At 42.8% G+C, this 16,516-nt stretch overlaps 1 protein-coding gene across 1 annotated transcript in view; it reads right to left on the bottom strand.

Annotated features, from left to right (window-relative positions):
- Positions 1 to 16,516, bottom strand: part of wwox (WW domain containing oxidoreductase) — a 1,040,919-nt gene that overhangs the window by 153,477 nt on the left and 870,926 nt on the right. The window lies entirely within an intron of this gene.

Genomic DNA, 16,516 nt, shown 5'->3' with positions numbered 1-16,516 from the left:
TGGTCACAGGGAGAATGTACAAACTCCGTTCAGGCAGCACCCGTATCCAGGATTGAACCTGGGTCTCTGGCGTTGTAAGGCAGCAACTCCAGCCCTGTGCCGTCCTATAGTCTCACATTTAGGCACTATTTAGATAAGCATGTCACCTCCGCAGTTCAGTTTAGAGATACAGCATGGAAACAGGCCCTTCAGGCTACCGAGTCCACGTCGATCACCTGTTACACTAGTTTTATGTTATCCCACTTTGTCACCCACTCCCTACATGCTAGGGACCATTAACCTACAAACCCACCCATACTTAGGATGTGGCAGGAAACCGGAGCTCCTGGAGGAGACACACGTGGTTAGGGTGAACATGCAAACTCCACACAGATAGCACCTAAGGTCAGGATCAAACCTGGGTCTCTGGTGCAGTGAGGCAGTAGCTCTGCCCTTAAGTCAGCTTTTTAGACTATGTTTGGATGAAGGCTGTGATAACTTTTGGAACTAAATGGTTCTGGCTAAAACAGGTCACGGCATGGAGAGCAGGCGCTGGGTGGTAAGCGCAGCTTGACAGCTGGGTAGTTTTCTATATTATCTGGGGATGCTAATGTTGTGACTGTAATAGAACAGCTTGGTTGGAGGTACAGCTTGTACTACAGCTGGAAGTTCGCCTGGTGCTAATTGTTGTACCCATCGCTCTCAGACATTCCTTGGTATCACGTGTCAAGTATCACATATCACATTGCATGAACAATGGCATTTCCTGCAAGGTCGACATACAAATCGCATCAGATATTCAAGGTCCTGGCGAGCCTCGTGCGGCAGAAGGTCCGGGTGAGCGGTGGCAGTACTCCGACAGCAGGCCTGGCTCGCCCACCGTAAAAGGGAGAGGGAAGCCGCCGAGCCCGGCCCCTGTCCCTGCCCGCCCTGAAGATGGGGAACCGGAGAGAAGGATAGAAGGAGTTGGCGATGGCGGGGGATGCTTGACAAAGGGCCGGTAAGAAGGACCGGGGGTCTTACCTTCCTCGCACTCAAAGTCGGCTGTGGGAGGCGCCCCCAGAGCACAAAGGTTCAAGGCGAGGGGAGGGACAAAAGTTTGCGGGATGATCTGGATCATAGCGGCTGCAAAGAGCTTTTATGGCCAGCTGCAGCTGGGACTGAAAGTGATACTAAACCTCTGGAGAGAAGGAATGGGTGACGTCTTGGGTCGAGACCCTTGTTCAGACCCAACCAGCCAATGTTGCTAAACCATGGAGACACAATGAACTGTAGATGCTGATTTACATGAAAAACCTTTATCGTGATATCATGTTGTGATCCTCAGCATAGCTTGCAGTGGTTTAAGGAACACCCATTAACTATTTGGAAAGAAGACACAAAGTGCTCGAGTTATTCAGTGGGTCAGGCAGTATCTCTGCAGGACCAGGTTGATGATTCGGGTCAAGACTCGACCCAAAATGTCAACCATGTTCTATGCTACCTGACCTACTGAGTTACTCCTGCGCTTTTACGGGAAACCAGGATCTAGAGTTCCTTGTGTCATCAATTTCTAAAGGTTTGATGTGACTTCTAGTGGCTTTTTGCCGTGATCAGAATCAACTGCACTGTTACAATTTGCAAGTTAACCAAAGCTATTTATCTGACAACCTGTAAGTTTTGGAGTGTGGGATGACACTGGAGTACCACGTGAAAAAACAAAGTGGTCACAGGGAAAACATACAAACTCCGTACAGACAGCACCCGTAGTCGGGATCGAACCCTGGTCTCTGGCGATGTCAGGCAGCAACTCTACCGCAGCGCCACTGTGCCGCTCTTACACGCATTACCCCACGTTATCCTCAACCGTTTCCAGATTTTATCGTGTACGTATTTATAGTGACCAATTAACCTATCAACCTGCACATTGTTGAATGCAGGAACATTCAGAGGAAAACCACGTGGTCACAGGAAGAAAGTGCAAACTCCAAACAGACAGCACCAGAGATCAGGATTGATCACGGGTCACTGGGGATGTGAGATATGCCACTGTTCTTGCCACTGGGTTGCAGCTTAATTTACTCCCAGTCGAACGGAACAATGAACGAGTCAATTTCATGTTGAATCCCAGTCCATTGACTTCTTCAGATCAGTACACAAAACGAGCTTCCTCCACAGCACCATCTTTTTACATTCAATGCTGTAAATCATGTTGTGACAGACTTTGTCCCTTCAGTCGAGAGATGATGAGGTGCAATTTATTGAAAGAAAGAACCAATATGCATTAACTAGCTGAAAATCAATTCACATGCACACACATTCTCAACTGGCTCCTGGACCCTCCAAAAAAATAATAAAATAAAACTATTTAAGAGGCTCAAGGGACGGCAAAGTGGCGCTGCGGTAGAGTTGCTGCCTTACAGCACGAGAGACCCGGGTTCAATCCGGATTATGGGTGCTGTCTGTATGAAGTTTATACTTCCTCCCTGTGACTGCGTGGGTTTTCTACGGGTGCTCCAGTTCCCTCCCACACTCCAAAAACGAACAGGTTTGTAGGTTAATTGGCTTCAGTAAATTTGGAAATTGTCCCTCGTGGGTAGGATAGTGTACGGGTTGATTGTTGGTCGGCGTGGACTCGGTGGGCCGAAGGGCCTGTTTCCTCGTTGCATCTCTAAACTAAACTAAAAAATCTAAATGCACAAGTTTGTAGGTTAATTGGCTTCGATAAAATTGTAAATTGTCCCTAGTGTGTAGTATAGTGTAAGTGTATGGGGTGTTTGCAGGTGGGCCGGACTCAGTGGGCCGAATGGCCTGTTTACGCGCTGTATCTCTGGAGTAAGTCTGAAGTAAAGTCTAAAGGCTGAAACTTTCAGTGGGTGGGCAAGGACAAAACATTATGAACAAATGACTATTAACAGCTGAATCTGTAGTGCCTTAAACAAGTTTAGGATAATCCAAGCCTTTTATCAATTAATACAGTAATCTGTAAGTGTAGTCACATCTATGATATCAGAAAAATTCATGTCATTTTACTGCTCAACCAGCCTGGAAGGCTTGGATGTCATCTCCAAAATGCAGCAGCTTTGACCAACGCATTGCAGCAACTCTAACCAATGTACAGCATTAGGCAGTCTTCCAAATACTAAAAGGCATAGCATCAATATACAGACTTTTTGCCAAAAACACTGCAGAAATTGCCTACAATTCAAAATTAATAAAGATACTCAATGGGTATTTATTTTGCTCAACTAAACATCAAAGTAATCTTCATTGGCTCTCAGAGTGTGAGAAGTGCAACACTGCAGCATTCGATGTTTAATGAAAGGGAAGACACAAGAAGCTGGAGATGCTGGAATCTTGCCCCAAACCTCCCATCACCTCCTTCATACACTATCTCTCCTCTGCTCCATCAGGCTGTAGAAGGGCCCACAGACAGCTGTGGAGGCCAAGTCATTGGGTATTTTTAAAGCAGAGATTGTCAGGTTCTTGATTAGTAAGGGTATTAAAGGTGGAGAGAGGAGAAAGCAGGAGAATGGGGTTGAGAGGGAAAGATAGATCAGCCGTGATTGAATGGCGGAGTAGACTCGATGGGCCGAATGGCCTATTTCTGCTCTAGGACTTACAAACTGATCCTGGTCCAAAATATGTCTGTCCATTTCCCTCCACAGATGCTGCCGTCCCTCCTGCAGTTTTTGCTTAATGGAAGGTGAGTTGGAGATTTTGAAACTTGTGGCCCTTGTTGATTCGTGTAATATTGTACTCTGTACCCATGGTTTCTAAGGAACAACAATGCCCACTTTACATACCAGGGGATACCCACCCAAGAATATCACTACTTTAAATGGTAATCAATGGACTTTTAAAAACGTAGACACAAAGCACTGTTTGAAACATCAACCATTCCTTTCCATCAACCATTTGTTCATAATCATTTGGAAATATATTTTGAGTAGTGCTGAAGGAAAGATGATCATTTAGTTTAGTTTGGTTTATTATTGTCACATGTACTGCGATTACCTGCTATCTGGTCAAAGAAAAGGCTACTTGAAACATCAACCATTTCTTCCCCCCTCACAGATGCTCAGTTTGACCTGCTGAGCTGCTCCAGCAGATTGTTTGGTGCTCCAGATTGCAGCGTCTGCAGCCTCTTGAGGCCCCATCAATGAACTGTGTTGGCCATTTCTTCTGTACAACCATTTGCAAGATATTGGGCACCACACGGTGTAGTTTGTAATTCAGATAATGCACACTGGACCCTTCTTTCAATTACTTGATTAACTACTGGGTTGTTTCAGTAGGGTGATGAGTGCAGTGTCAACACAAGATGCAATGTTGTCTGTTGGTTTAAATTGAGCAAATTGTATAAGTTGATGAGAAAAGCAAATTAAGCACTTAGGGTTCAGATCAATTAGATCCAACTGTGACATGACGGAAAATTACTTGAGTCATTTCTCCAATTGGTTCAATCAATGAATGCTTTATACAGTGCATTGCAAGACTGAGCAAACATGCGCACATGGACAGTCTAAAGAGCCGATATAAGAGCCACGATATTTCAGATGCTGGATATCTGGTAACTCTGCAACATACTATCGTAACGTTGAAGAAATCTTTAGACAAATACATGGCTAGGATGGGTGTAGAGGGATATGGGCCCAAAGCAGGCAGGTGGAATGAGTGTAGATGGGGTATCTTGGTCGTTATGGGCAAGATGGGCCGAAGGATCTGTTTCCACGCTGTATGACTCTATGACTCCTACCAGAAACACTGCATGCTGTTGCAGATGTCAGACAAGGGTAAGACAGGCCACAGTGTGAACAGCACTTTTGCGGACCATTTCTCCCACAGCTAGTGCATAGGGATAGGAGAAACAAATCTGCTGAAGAATATGTTCTGATTCTTCTGCACCAAATACAAACAAAGCCTTTTGTTCCTGTTCGATCATATTTAAACCTGCTCACATCCGCCCAATATTTCTATTCATTCTACAGCATTTAACTTTCCAACATTCTGACAACACTTTTTTTAAATCTTCTCTTCACCACACCTTTCGTGGCTGTGATTAATTTTGGTTTAGTTTGGTTTTAGTTAGTTTTGTTTATTATTGTCACGTGTACCGATGTGCAGTGAAAAGCTTTTTTGTTGACTGCTGTCCAGTCAGCGAAAATACTAAACATGATTACGATAAAAGCTGTCCACAGTGTACAGATGGAGGATAAGGGAATAACATTTAGAGCAAGATAAAGTCCAGTAAAATCCAATACAAGACAGTCCTAGACTCTCCAATGAGGCCGATGATTGGTCAAGGTGGCTGATGGATTCACCTTCTGGGTCCCTTTTTCAGACTTCTCTGCATCTCCATCTTTATTGCTGAGCTCTTTTTTAAATTCATCTCTTCTGTTGAGGTTTTGGCGATCTCCCTGTATTCTCAAACTTCTTGTCTATTTTTTTTTAATGGACCTTTTGTGAATGGTCACATTGTTTGTCTTCATTATCGACGGTATAGCGAGCGCCAATAGTTCCAGCTCCCTGAAGGCTCGGCACTTGCAGATTGTGGAGTCCACGGAACTTCAGCAGAGGCGATTGACAGGGATGTAAATTAACAGCAAAACTACTGAGAACCACCTGGGTTGCACAGTGCTGCAGCATTTCATAATCCCAACGAGATCAGAGTGAAGGTAAAAGGATCAACTCATGAACTCCGGAAACAAGTCATTGCCTCCATGAGATGTGCTGAAACCAGCACAATTGGAACTGAAAAATGAAAACCAAACCCTTTTGAAAATAATATTAAATAGTTTAAATCTCTGTTAAATCTCCCCAACTGATTCCAGAGATTCCCCAATCTCTCACATCTTCATTCATCTTTAATTATTTTATCTTTTCCGCGCTTCAATAACTCAATGTTTGTTTAGTCATAGCAATGGTCTTTTTAGATTCATACAGCACAGAATGGGCTTTTTGGGGCAAGTAATCCTCGTATACCGTGATGTCGACCTACACTAATCCCATTTGCCTGCATTATATCACATTTCTCTACACCTTCCCTGTAAGTATCTGTCCAAATGTCAACTAAATATCATAATAATATTTACCTTTACCACATCCTCTGGCAGCTTGTTCCAGATAGCCATCAACCTCTGTGAAAAACACACCTCTCAGATCTCCTTTAAATTTCTCTCCTCTCATATTCATCCACTTGTTCTAGACTTGCCTGACCCAGGAAAAAGAGCCTATCTGTACTATCTACACACCTCTTAATGTTCTAAATCTCGATTAAGTCACCCTTCAGCCTCCTATCTTTCAGTGAGAGTAAACCCATTCTATCTAACCTTACAACCACAGGCCCCTATTCCATTTGAACTGGGAACTGCTAGATCTAAGAAAGGTCCAGACCCGAAACATCATCTGTCTATTTTCTTCAACAGATGCTGAGTTCCTCCAGCACTTTATTTTTTTGCTCAGGATTCCATCATCTGCAGGTTCTTGTTTTTCCATTGCTAGACCTTTGCTAGGCACAGTTATTAGGACTGATGGACCAAGAGTGACCAACGAACAGAGATAAGAGTTCATCCAGGAGAAGCGAGAACAGATTTAACAAGATGAATGACTTCCACCCATTCCAATTCCATACAAAGAGGACAATTACATGCAATACAGCTGATATTAAGAGGGAGATTGACTTGAAACTTTGAAACAAGCCTGTTTGCTCCCTCTCTGCTGGAGAACTATTGAGGAAAATACATTATTTTCCTGTTTTAATTAAAGAAAACTTGTTCAATGGACCTTAATGAATGCAGTAGATTCTCCCAAAGAACCATGGAAAAGGTTATAAAAAGAGTATGTAATAACAACATTGTTATAATGATTCAAATGAGATAATCTATCATTAAGTTATGGACCTTCAAAGGTCATTATCCGTGACAGCATTTTCAGTGTAGCCAGTAAGTTACCCTAATTGAGCAACACAGTAGGCCAGCCTTTGCTTGAGTCCATAAGGTTAAATACTAAGGAAATTGTACAAATTTACTGTGAAAACAAGAGACATGCTCAGCAGATTAGGATAACACATGTCTGAAATTTGTAATTACTTTGTTTTTGCTTCTTCCAAAGAAACTATAATTAGGTCATTACTTCAGCTGCTGCCTCCTCTTACTTTACACACTGAGACTTCCACTACAACATTGCTATCTGCCGTAAGTGCTACTCCACTGGAACCAGGCAACGGGATTAAACAAATTCTATTGTTCTATAGAATTATATTTTAGCCAAGGAGATCTTGGCAAAGAGGTTGGCGAAACAAGGAATTGCTGATCCTAGTTTACAAAAGACACAAAGTGCTAGAGTAGGAGCAAGGATAGGCAACGTTTTGGGTCAGGACCGTTAAGGGCCTGTCCCATTTAGGTGATTTTTTCGGCGACTGCCGGTGACTGTCAACGTTGTAGCAGGTCGCCGAAAAAGCGGCGACTAGACCCCCCCCCCCACGACAATGTCTACGACAAGCTACGACAGCCTACAACCTTGTCAACTTCAAGCTATGGCAAGCTACCGACAACCGGCAACCCATTAGGAAGTCCACCTACAACCACACCTACGACAATCTACGACAAGCAGGCGACAACCTACGACAACCAAAACCAACCTACATCCACCCATGACAAACTACGACAAGCAACGACCCTGTCCGCAACAACTGAAGACAACTCAAGACAATTCAGTCGCCGGTATCTGTCGCCAGTTGGTGTAGGTAATCGCCAATGGAATTCACCGAAGTCAGCACCCGGCAACAACCAACGTCAGCTGGCGACAACCTGCTTCATCCTGGCGACAACCTACGACTGCACCTACGACAGGAGAAGACAAGCTACGTCAAGCCCACAGTCGCCAAAAAGTTTTGAACGTTTCAAAATCCAGCGGCGACGTTTAGGAGACTCTTTCCGACTCTTTAGGCGACTTGAGGAAACTACTCATGACCATACAGGCATCACCCCCCGACCATGTGGCGACAGCCTAGTCGCCTGTAGTCACCGAAAAAGTTGCCTAAGTGGGACAGGGACTTTAGTCATAGAGTCATACAGCGTGGAAACAGGTCCAATGGCCCAACCTGCCCACACCGACCAACATGTCCCATCTACACCAGACCCACCTGCCTGTGTTTGGCCCATATCCCGCTAAACCTATCCTGATCATGTAATGGATACCATTACATAATCCATTCCTTCTTTAGAGCCTGAAGAAGGGTCCCAACCTGTAGCGTCGCTTATCCATGTTCTCTTGAGATGCTGCCTGACCCGCTGAGCTACTCCAGCACTCTGAGCCTTCTTTAGCAAAGGTACTTGTGACTTTGGTTGCGCAGCAGTAGAGCTACTGCCTTACAGCGCCAGAGACCCGGCTTCGATCCATAACTTGCGTGTGTTTTATTAATATTCATGTCCACTGAACTAAAATTTAAATTGAATATTTATCTCTAATTGTTGTTGATTGGTGTTGGTTTATTACTGTCAGGTGTACTGAGATACAGTGACAGAATATGTTTACGTGCTCTCCAGTTAAATCATACTATGCATGGGTACAATCATGCTGCAGGCAAGTACAACAGGTAGTGCAATGAGAAAAAATACCAGAGTGTAGAATATAGTGTTACAGCAATATAGTATTACAGCTACTAAAAAAACACACGTTAAACAAAAGTCCACAGGCCTCAATGAGGTATTGGGAGATCAGGACTTCAACTTTAGTTTAGGAAAAGTCTGATAACAACAGAGAAGAAGTTAAACTTCCATAACAGCTGTTTGTGGAGAATCTCTGGTTTGCTAATCTATATTAAACTTCAAGGCAGGCTGGAATACATTTTCAAAATGTAGCAAAGGCAAGTTTCAGTCCAGAAAACAGCGGCAATGAAACAGGCTCTCAATTAAAAGTGAGAAGATGGCTGTATTTGTGAGCTGGACGTCTAAAAGAATGGCTTACAGCATCTTTCACAAACTTTACAGGGTGCCCTCAAAAGCCCTAGAGGTGATGAAACACTTTTGAAGAGTAGTCACTGTTTATAGTAGATCTTCTTACCAACCACATCAAGTCCACAGAAGAACTAGAGCCTATCAGAAAGCTGCACTTTATTCAGTATAAAGATCACACATAAGTCTGAAGAAGCAGTCCTAACCGAAACGTCACCTATCCATGTTCTTCAGAGATGTTGCCTGACCTGTTGAATTACTCCAGCATTTTGTGTCTCTTCTGGTCTGAACAAGGGTCCTAACCCGAAACGTCACCTTATCTATGTTTTCCAGGGATGCTTCCTGACCACTTGAGTTACTCCAACATTTTGTGTCCTTCCTTAGATCAGTCTGAAGAAGTGTCTCAACCCAAAACATCACATCTCCATGTTCTGCAACAATGCTGCTTGACCTGCTGAGTTACTCCAGCATTTTGTGTCTTTCCTTGGTGCTCAGTCTGAAGAAGGTTCCTGCCCCTAAAGGTCACCTATCTGTGTTCCCCTGGGATGCCACCTGACCCGCTGAATTAGTCCAGCATTTTATGTCTTTCCTTGGTAAACCATCATCTGCAGTCCTTGTTTCTACATTTTGACTGCACTTTATTACTTGAATAGACTAAGTTTTAAACCATGATGAAAATACCAATATAAATCTTGGATCGTAATACTTCATTTATGTTACATCGACACTTACATGCATAATTTCCCTGAACACACTTTCACACAATTAAAGTTCAGTGGAGAACATCAAACTCCACGGGGTTCCTGGATGAATACTGAAGAATCAAAGGAAAGAATGGGATGGTGAGAGGTAATACAGCATGAAATCTCAAATAACTTCCAAATGGGTCATCAGCGAATGTAATTTTTATAGTTCTAGTGATAAGCCTGGTTTCAATAAATCTGGCAAAACAGTTTGGGTTCAGTTAAGGCATCCAGAATCAGGGGCCACAGGCCTGAAGGAACTAATCTCCAGTTTTCATCATTAATATGATTAACAACTATCCCAATCTAAAGATTTTGCTCCAATTTCAGTTCTGTTTTTTGACCCAATTTAGTATGAAAAATTTTAGGCATTTCCTAAACTTGCTGGAAACCAGAGTGGTTGTTTTTGGCTGGCTTGGGGGTTAAACGTTCAGGAAATTGGTGCTTGCTTTGTAAAATGGGCATATTTTGAATAAGCTCTATTATGCAAATGGAAATGGGACTTGGTCATTAATTTGATGTTCCCCATTCACGTCTGGAGTTCATCATTTCTTTATTTTTAAGAATCTAAATTCAAAGTAAGAAGGGTTCATAACTTCATAAGAAATCTGTTTTATCCATGAAAGCAAGAAAGGTTTTGACTTAAAGAGAGAGAGACAGTGAAAATAAATGTAACTGCGGTTGATAATATCACCTGAAGGCTAAAATTCCTCAAGTCCAATCAATTCTTCAATGTAATGGATGAGTGGGACAACTAAGTAACTGTTTGACTTGAGCTGCATACTGCATTTTCTGTTGGCTGTCAATCTATCCCACGTTAGTCTGCATTAAAGTGCAGAATTATTTCTGCATGAATTTACTTTGTAACATGCTGGGACCAAAGATAATATGGGGTTAACTAGCATCTACATTGAGAAGCACTACTTCACTGGATGTCACACAGAAAGAACTGTGCAGTTGTGCATGTGCACACCTATTTAAAGGTAGAATTTAAAAAAAAAAATAAGACTAGTAACACTAGTGACTCCATCTTTGATCAGATAGTCTATCACTTTTGGTTTAGCAAACACAATTCCTTCCCCAATCGGAAGAAAGGTCCCAAACCAGAAACGTCACCCATCCATGTCCTCCAGAGATACTGCCTTACCCGCTGAGTTTGGCTAGCACTTTATATTTAACACTAATAGCTTGTATATGAATATGGCTTGGTTGTACTTATGTATAATGATTTAATTTGACTGGATAGCATGTAAATAAAAACTTTTCATTATCTCGTTGCACGTGACAGTAATAAATCAATAGAAATAGCTCAGAGGAAATGTGTGAAAAGGAATTGCAGATGTTAGTTTACATCAAAGATAGACACAAAAAGCTGGAGCAACTCAGTGGGACAGGCAGCATCTCTGGAGAGAAGGAATGACTACCGTTTCGTTTGGCGAGATACTTCTTCAGTCTGAGGAAGGGTATCAACCCGAAACGTCACCCATTCCTTCTCTCTAGAGATGCTGCCTGTCCCACTGAGTTACTCCAGCAGTTTGTGTCTATCTTTAGTAATATTTCAGAGCCTCAATACAAAGGATGGCCTCTACTTCCTGAGAAGACTACGGAGATTCGGTATGTCAAAGTGGATTCTCTTGAACTTCTACAGGTCCACAATAGAGAGCAGATTGACTGGTTGAATCCTGGCCTGGTTCGGCAACTTGAACGCCCATGAGCGGAAAAGACAGCAAAAAGTTGTGAACACTGCCCAGTCCATCACCGGATCTGACTTCCCCACCATCGAAGGGATTTATCAGAGTCACTGCCTCAAAAAGGCAGCAAACATCATCCTGGCCACACACTCATCTCACCACTGCCATCGGGTAGAAGGTACAGGAGCCTGAGAACTGTAACGGCCAGTATCAGGAACAGCTTCTTCCCTACAGCCATCAGGCTATTAAACACTACAACCTCTGAACTACAATAGACCATTATTATTATTATAATCATTATTATTATTATTACACTGTTTTTGTTCGTTTTTTGAGTATGTGTGTATATATATAAACATATGTGAGTATGTGTATACATGCACACTGAACTTTTTTTTCTCTCTCTTGTTTATCATATTGTTTACTGTGTACTATGTTTGCATATTCTATTGTGCTGCAGCAAGCAAGAATTTCATTGTTCTATCTGGGACATATGACAATAAAACACTCTTGACAATCTGCTATTGATTAACCGAATGCTGAATCTACAGATGTTAACAATCTAATTGTATTTTCTGCTGTTAATTCTGGAGGAAAACATTGGAAACCATCTCTGGATATGGACAATGGCTCCTCTGGCTGATGTCATACCACTGTATTCATAAGGTTAAGTTTTTCTTGAAACTGATGCTGTGGTCCTGGAAACTGAGATGTTGTACAAATAAGGTATTATATAGCTTGGACAATGGGTGTCCACATCCTTCCATCATTACATCCATCCATGCATCTCTATGCCCTCTTCCTCTCCTCTAACCCGCTGTGTCTGTGAACTTTTTCTATATAGATTCTTACACAAGATGGATAGAGAGATCAGCCATGATTGAATGGTGGAGTAGACTCATTGGCCCGAATGGCTTAATACTGTTAATACTTAATACTGTTCCAATGACTTATGAAGTTATGAACTTTTGAATCCCAATTTTCAACTCCTACAATGGCAGGAAAGTTCTAGAATTATTTTGCTAGTCCTTCCCATCTCTCTCTCCTTCTTGGAAGATCCTTAAACTAAATTTGTTTGGAAATTTGACCATCACCCCTTATACTTCAACTCCACTTGGTGTCAAATTATGGGTAATTATGTAGTTATGAGGCATTTTACAAATATTTTACCATGTTACTTAAATACAAGCAAGACTTTGAATTATTCCAAAGATATATTAATGATATAAAGTGACATGAAATGATGGACTGGATGTAGAGGCCTGGAGTAAGATGGTAACCCTAAACCGTGCCACCTCCTTTGATCAGATTGTTCACCACTTTTGGATGAGACAGTCCTTCTATTTGGGAATAATAAAATACAGGCTGAAGGAATTTAATAAAATATAGTGGTCCGTATAGTGCAGGGGTAGAGTGCTGACATGGATAGAGAAGTGGTTGGCAGACAGGAAACAAAGAGTAGGGATTAACGGGTCCCTTTCAGAATGGCAGGCAGTGACTAGTGGGGTACCGCAAGGCTCGGGGCTGGGACCGATAAATGTGAGGTTATCCACTTTGGTAGCAAAAACAGGAAGGCAGATTACTATCTAAATGGCGTCAAGTTGAGAAAAGGAGAAGTACAACGGGATCAGGGGGTCCTTGTACATCAGTTTATGAAAGTAAGCATGCAGGTACAGCAGGCAGTGAAGAAAGCGAATAGCATGTTGGCCTTTATAACAAGAGGAATCGAATATAGGAGCAAAGAGGTCCTTCTGCAGTTGTACAAAGCCCTAGTGAGACCACACCTGGAGTATTGTGTGCAGTTTTGGTCCCCTAATTTGAGGAAGGACATTCTTGCTATTGAGGGAGTGCAGCGTAGGTTTACAAGGTTAATTACCGGGATGGCAGGACTGTCATATGCTGAGAGAATGGAGCAGCTGGGCTTGTACACTCTGGAGTTTAGAATGATGAGAGGGGATCTCATTGAAACAAACAAGATTGTTAAGGGCTTGGACACACTAGAGACAGGAAACATGTTACCGATGTTGGGGGAGTCCAGAACCAGGGGCCATAGTTTAAGAATAAGGAGTAAGCCATTTAGAATGGAGACGAGGAAACACTTTTTCTCACAGAGAGTGGTGAGTCTGTGGAATTCTCTGCCTCAGAAGGTGGAGGCAGGTTCTCTGGATGCTTTCAAGAGAGAGCTAGATAGGGCTCTTAAAAATAGCGGAGTCAGGGGATATGGGGAGAAGGCAAGAACGGGGTACTGATTGGGGATGGTCAGCCATGATCACATTGAATGGCGGTGCTGGCTCGAAGGGCCAAATGGCCTACTCCTGCACCTATTGTCTATAGTATTGTTTGCCTTTAGACTTTAGGGATACAGCACAGAAACACACAAACTCCATACAGAAAGCACCCCTAGTCAGGATCGAACCCTGGTCTTTGGAGTTGTAAGGCAACAACTCTACCATTGTTCCATTGAGCTGCCCCTCAGTTCATTTTGCATATAAACTGATCAGGAAAGTTAGAAAAAACATTTCACCATGATGATCTCACTGAGATTAAACTCGTTGAAAACCTCCAGAATTCTGTTTATGTGTTTCAAATATTAGTTAAAAGAACCAGAAGCCATTTACTTTCCAACTATAATGACATTAGCAAAACATAAATAAAACACTATGCATCACGCTACAAGCCAATATGCATCACAAATGCATTTAGTGGCAAAAAAATGACAGCTACTAATAGGGTTTGAGGAGCTAAACCAATTTGGAAAGTTTAAGGAAAACATTAAAGTAATTACTTTGATCTGAAAGAGATGAAATTACTATTTTTGTTCTGAAATTGGTTCATTTTGTTAATAAACAGGATTATAGTTTCACTCAGCAGATTGGATCCAAATAGAACAGTGGCATAGTAGTTATATAGAGAAAGGTAGCTTAATGTTACTGGACTATTAAATGCAGAGGCAGAACTTCTAATCAAGAAACCTAATTTGAAATCCCATCAGCCCTCAAGGAATGTAAATGAAATAAACCTGAATAAAGTCCTGGTATCTGTAATAATCAACTGATGTTTAAAAAAAAAAAATACACCTGCTTTACCAATACCTTCCAGAGAACATAGAACAGTACATAAAATAGACACAAAGTTCTGGAGTAACTCAATGGTCCAGGCAGCATCCCTGGAGAAAAAGGATGGGCAACGATTCAGGTCGGGCCACTTCTTCAGACTCGAAACTGACCTGAAATCCTCTTTCTACAGAGATGCTGCCTGACCTGCTGAGTTACTCCAGCACTTTGTGTCTATCTTTGGTATAAACTAGCATCTGCAGTTCCTTTCTCCATGGAACAGGACAGCAGCAGAACAGGCCCTTCAGCCCACAATATTTGTAGCTCTTACGTTTGCATAGTTTTAGAGAGAAATATTTTTGTAATTCAAATGGTGACCAAATTGGTAATTTACTGTGGTTTTCTCTTTGCCATTTCACTTCCATCTCCAGACACCCTTATTGGTCTATATTCAGTGCGATTATGACAAATATATATTTATTAGAGACAAAAGGAACTGCAAATGCTGGAATCTTGCCCAGGATAATAAGGTGCTGGAATAACTCAGCCGGTGTCAGGCAGCGTTTCTAGAGGACATGGAAAGATAACTTTTTTGGCTGGGACCCTTCTTCAGAATGATTTTGCCTCTTCACAGAATTACATGCCACTCATGTGGAGATCATGGAATCATAATACAATGGAATACAGAGTATCAGAAGAGGATTAAAGAGAGTTCAGGAGACCTGTCAAGAAGACAAGCCCCCAACTACAAACAGTCTGAAGAAGAGGTGGCAGAGTGGCCTAAAGGGGCGGCGCAGCGGTAGAGTTGCTACCTGACACTGCCAGAGACCCGGCTTCCATCCTGACTACGAGTACTGTCTGTACGGAGTTTGTACGTTTTTCCCTATGGCCATGTGGGTTTTCTCCGGATGCTTCGGTTTCCTCCCACATCCCGAAGACATGTACGTTTGTAAGTTAATTGGGTTCTGTAAAAATGGTCCCATGTGTAGGATGCGAAACTGGGATAACATAGGGCAAGTGCACGGGTCGCAGTGGATAGTGTGCCAATTAGCCTGTTTGCATGCTGTATCTCTAAACTAAAAGGATCCTGACCTGAAACATTGCCTATCCAAGTGCTCCAGGGAATCTGCCTGACCCTTACTCCAGCACTTTGTGTTCTAACTATTTATTGGTCCCTCTTTTCTCAGCTGGATGTCATGTATTGGAGCCATTTTCATTGTCCAGTCCACGCTCTATTTTTTATACAGCGGATCCCGATCCAGGAGAGCCCCATGCTGCTGTCTAACCCTCGCCTTCGCCTGGATCACCCAGCAAAGGGTCGTCCCCCTCCTCACCCATCCATTTTTGTATCTTGGAGGCACCTCTCTCAGCCGAACTGGAGGGCACAGAAGAAAAGACTCCCCTTCTGGCTTTGTTCCTCGTGTCCGTCATCACCGGCTTCCCTCCACACTGGTCTCTGGTCTTCGGGGAACGAGATTGGACTGACTTGGCGGCTTCCCCCAGTAATAGATAATGGCTACTGGTAATCGGACACAAATTTGCTCAAGTTTATTGACGGACGTGGACAGTGAATTCTCATTCCGGCAGCCGGCAAAATTAGGACTGGTGGCTCAGGGAGGAGGGAACTCAATGGGCCATCTCTGGAGTAAAAGGATGGGTGACATTTCGAGTCGGGACCCTTCTTCAGACTGTGCCATAGAATTACATTTTATTGTGGCTACTGTTGCTACTGCTATCTGGCGATCAGAGACGGGAGTCGAAGGGAGACCTTTTCATGCCTCCAGTTCCCTCCCCTCTGATTTCAGTCGGAAGAAATGTTCTGACCCGAAATGTCACCCATCCGTTTTCTCAAGAGATGCTGCCTGACCCGCTGAGTTACTCCAGCACCTTGTGCTTATCTTCGGTATACACCAGCACCTGCCGTTCCTTTCTACACGTGTAGTTTAAGAGTGTGCCATAGAATTACATTTTATTGTGGCTACTGTTGCTACTGCTATCTGGCGATCAGATATTAACGACTTACTAGACAAACAAAAGCAAGTAATTAGTCTGATTTACTCTGGTGCAAGAACGCTGGGGCCACAGAATGCCTTTGACACCTCCTCATGCAACAT

Source organism: Amblyraja radiata, chromosome 17 (genome assembly GCF_010909765.2).
Source record: "Amblyraja radiata isolate CabotCenter1 chromosome 17, sAmbRad1.1.pri, whole genome shotgun sequence".
NCBI classification, from domain to species: Eukaryota; Metazoa; Chordata; class Chondrichthyes; order Rajiformes; family Rajidae; genus Amblyraja; species Amblyraja radiata.
This window is presented reverse-complemented; position numbering and strand designations above follow the sequence as displayed.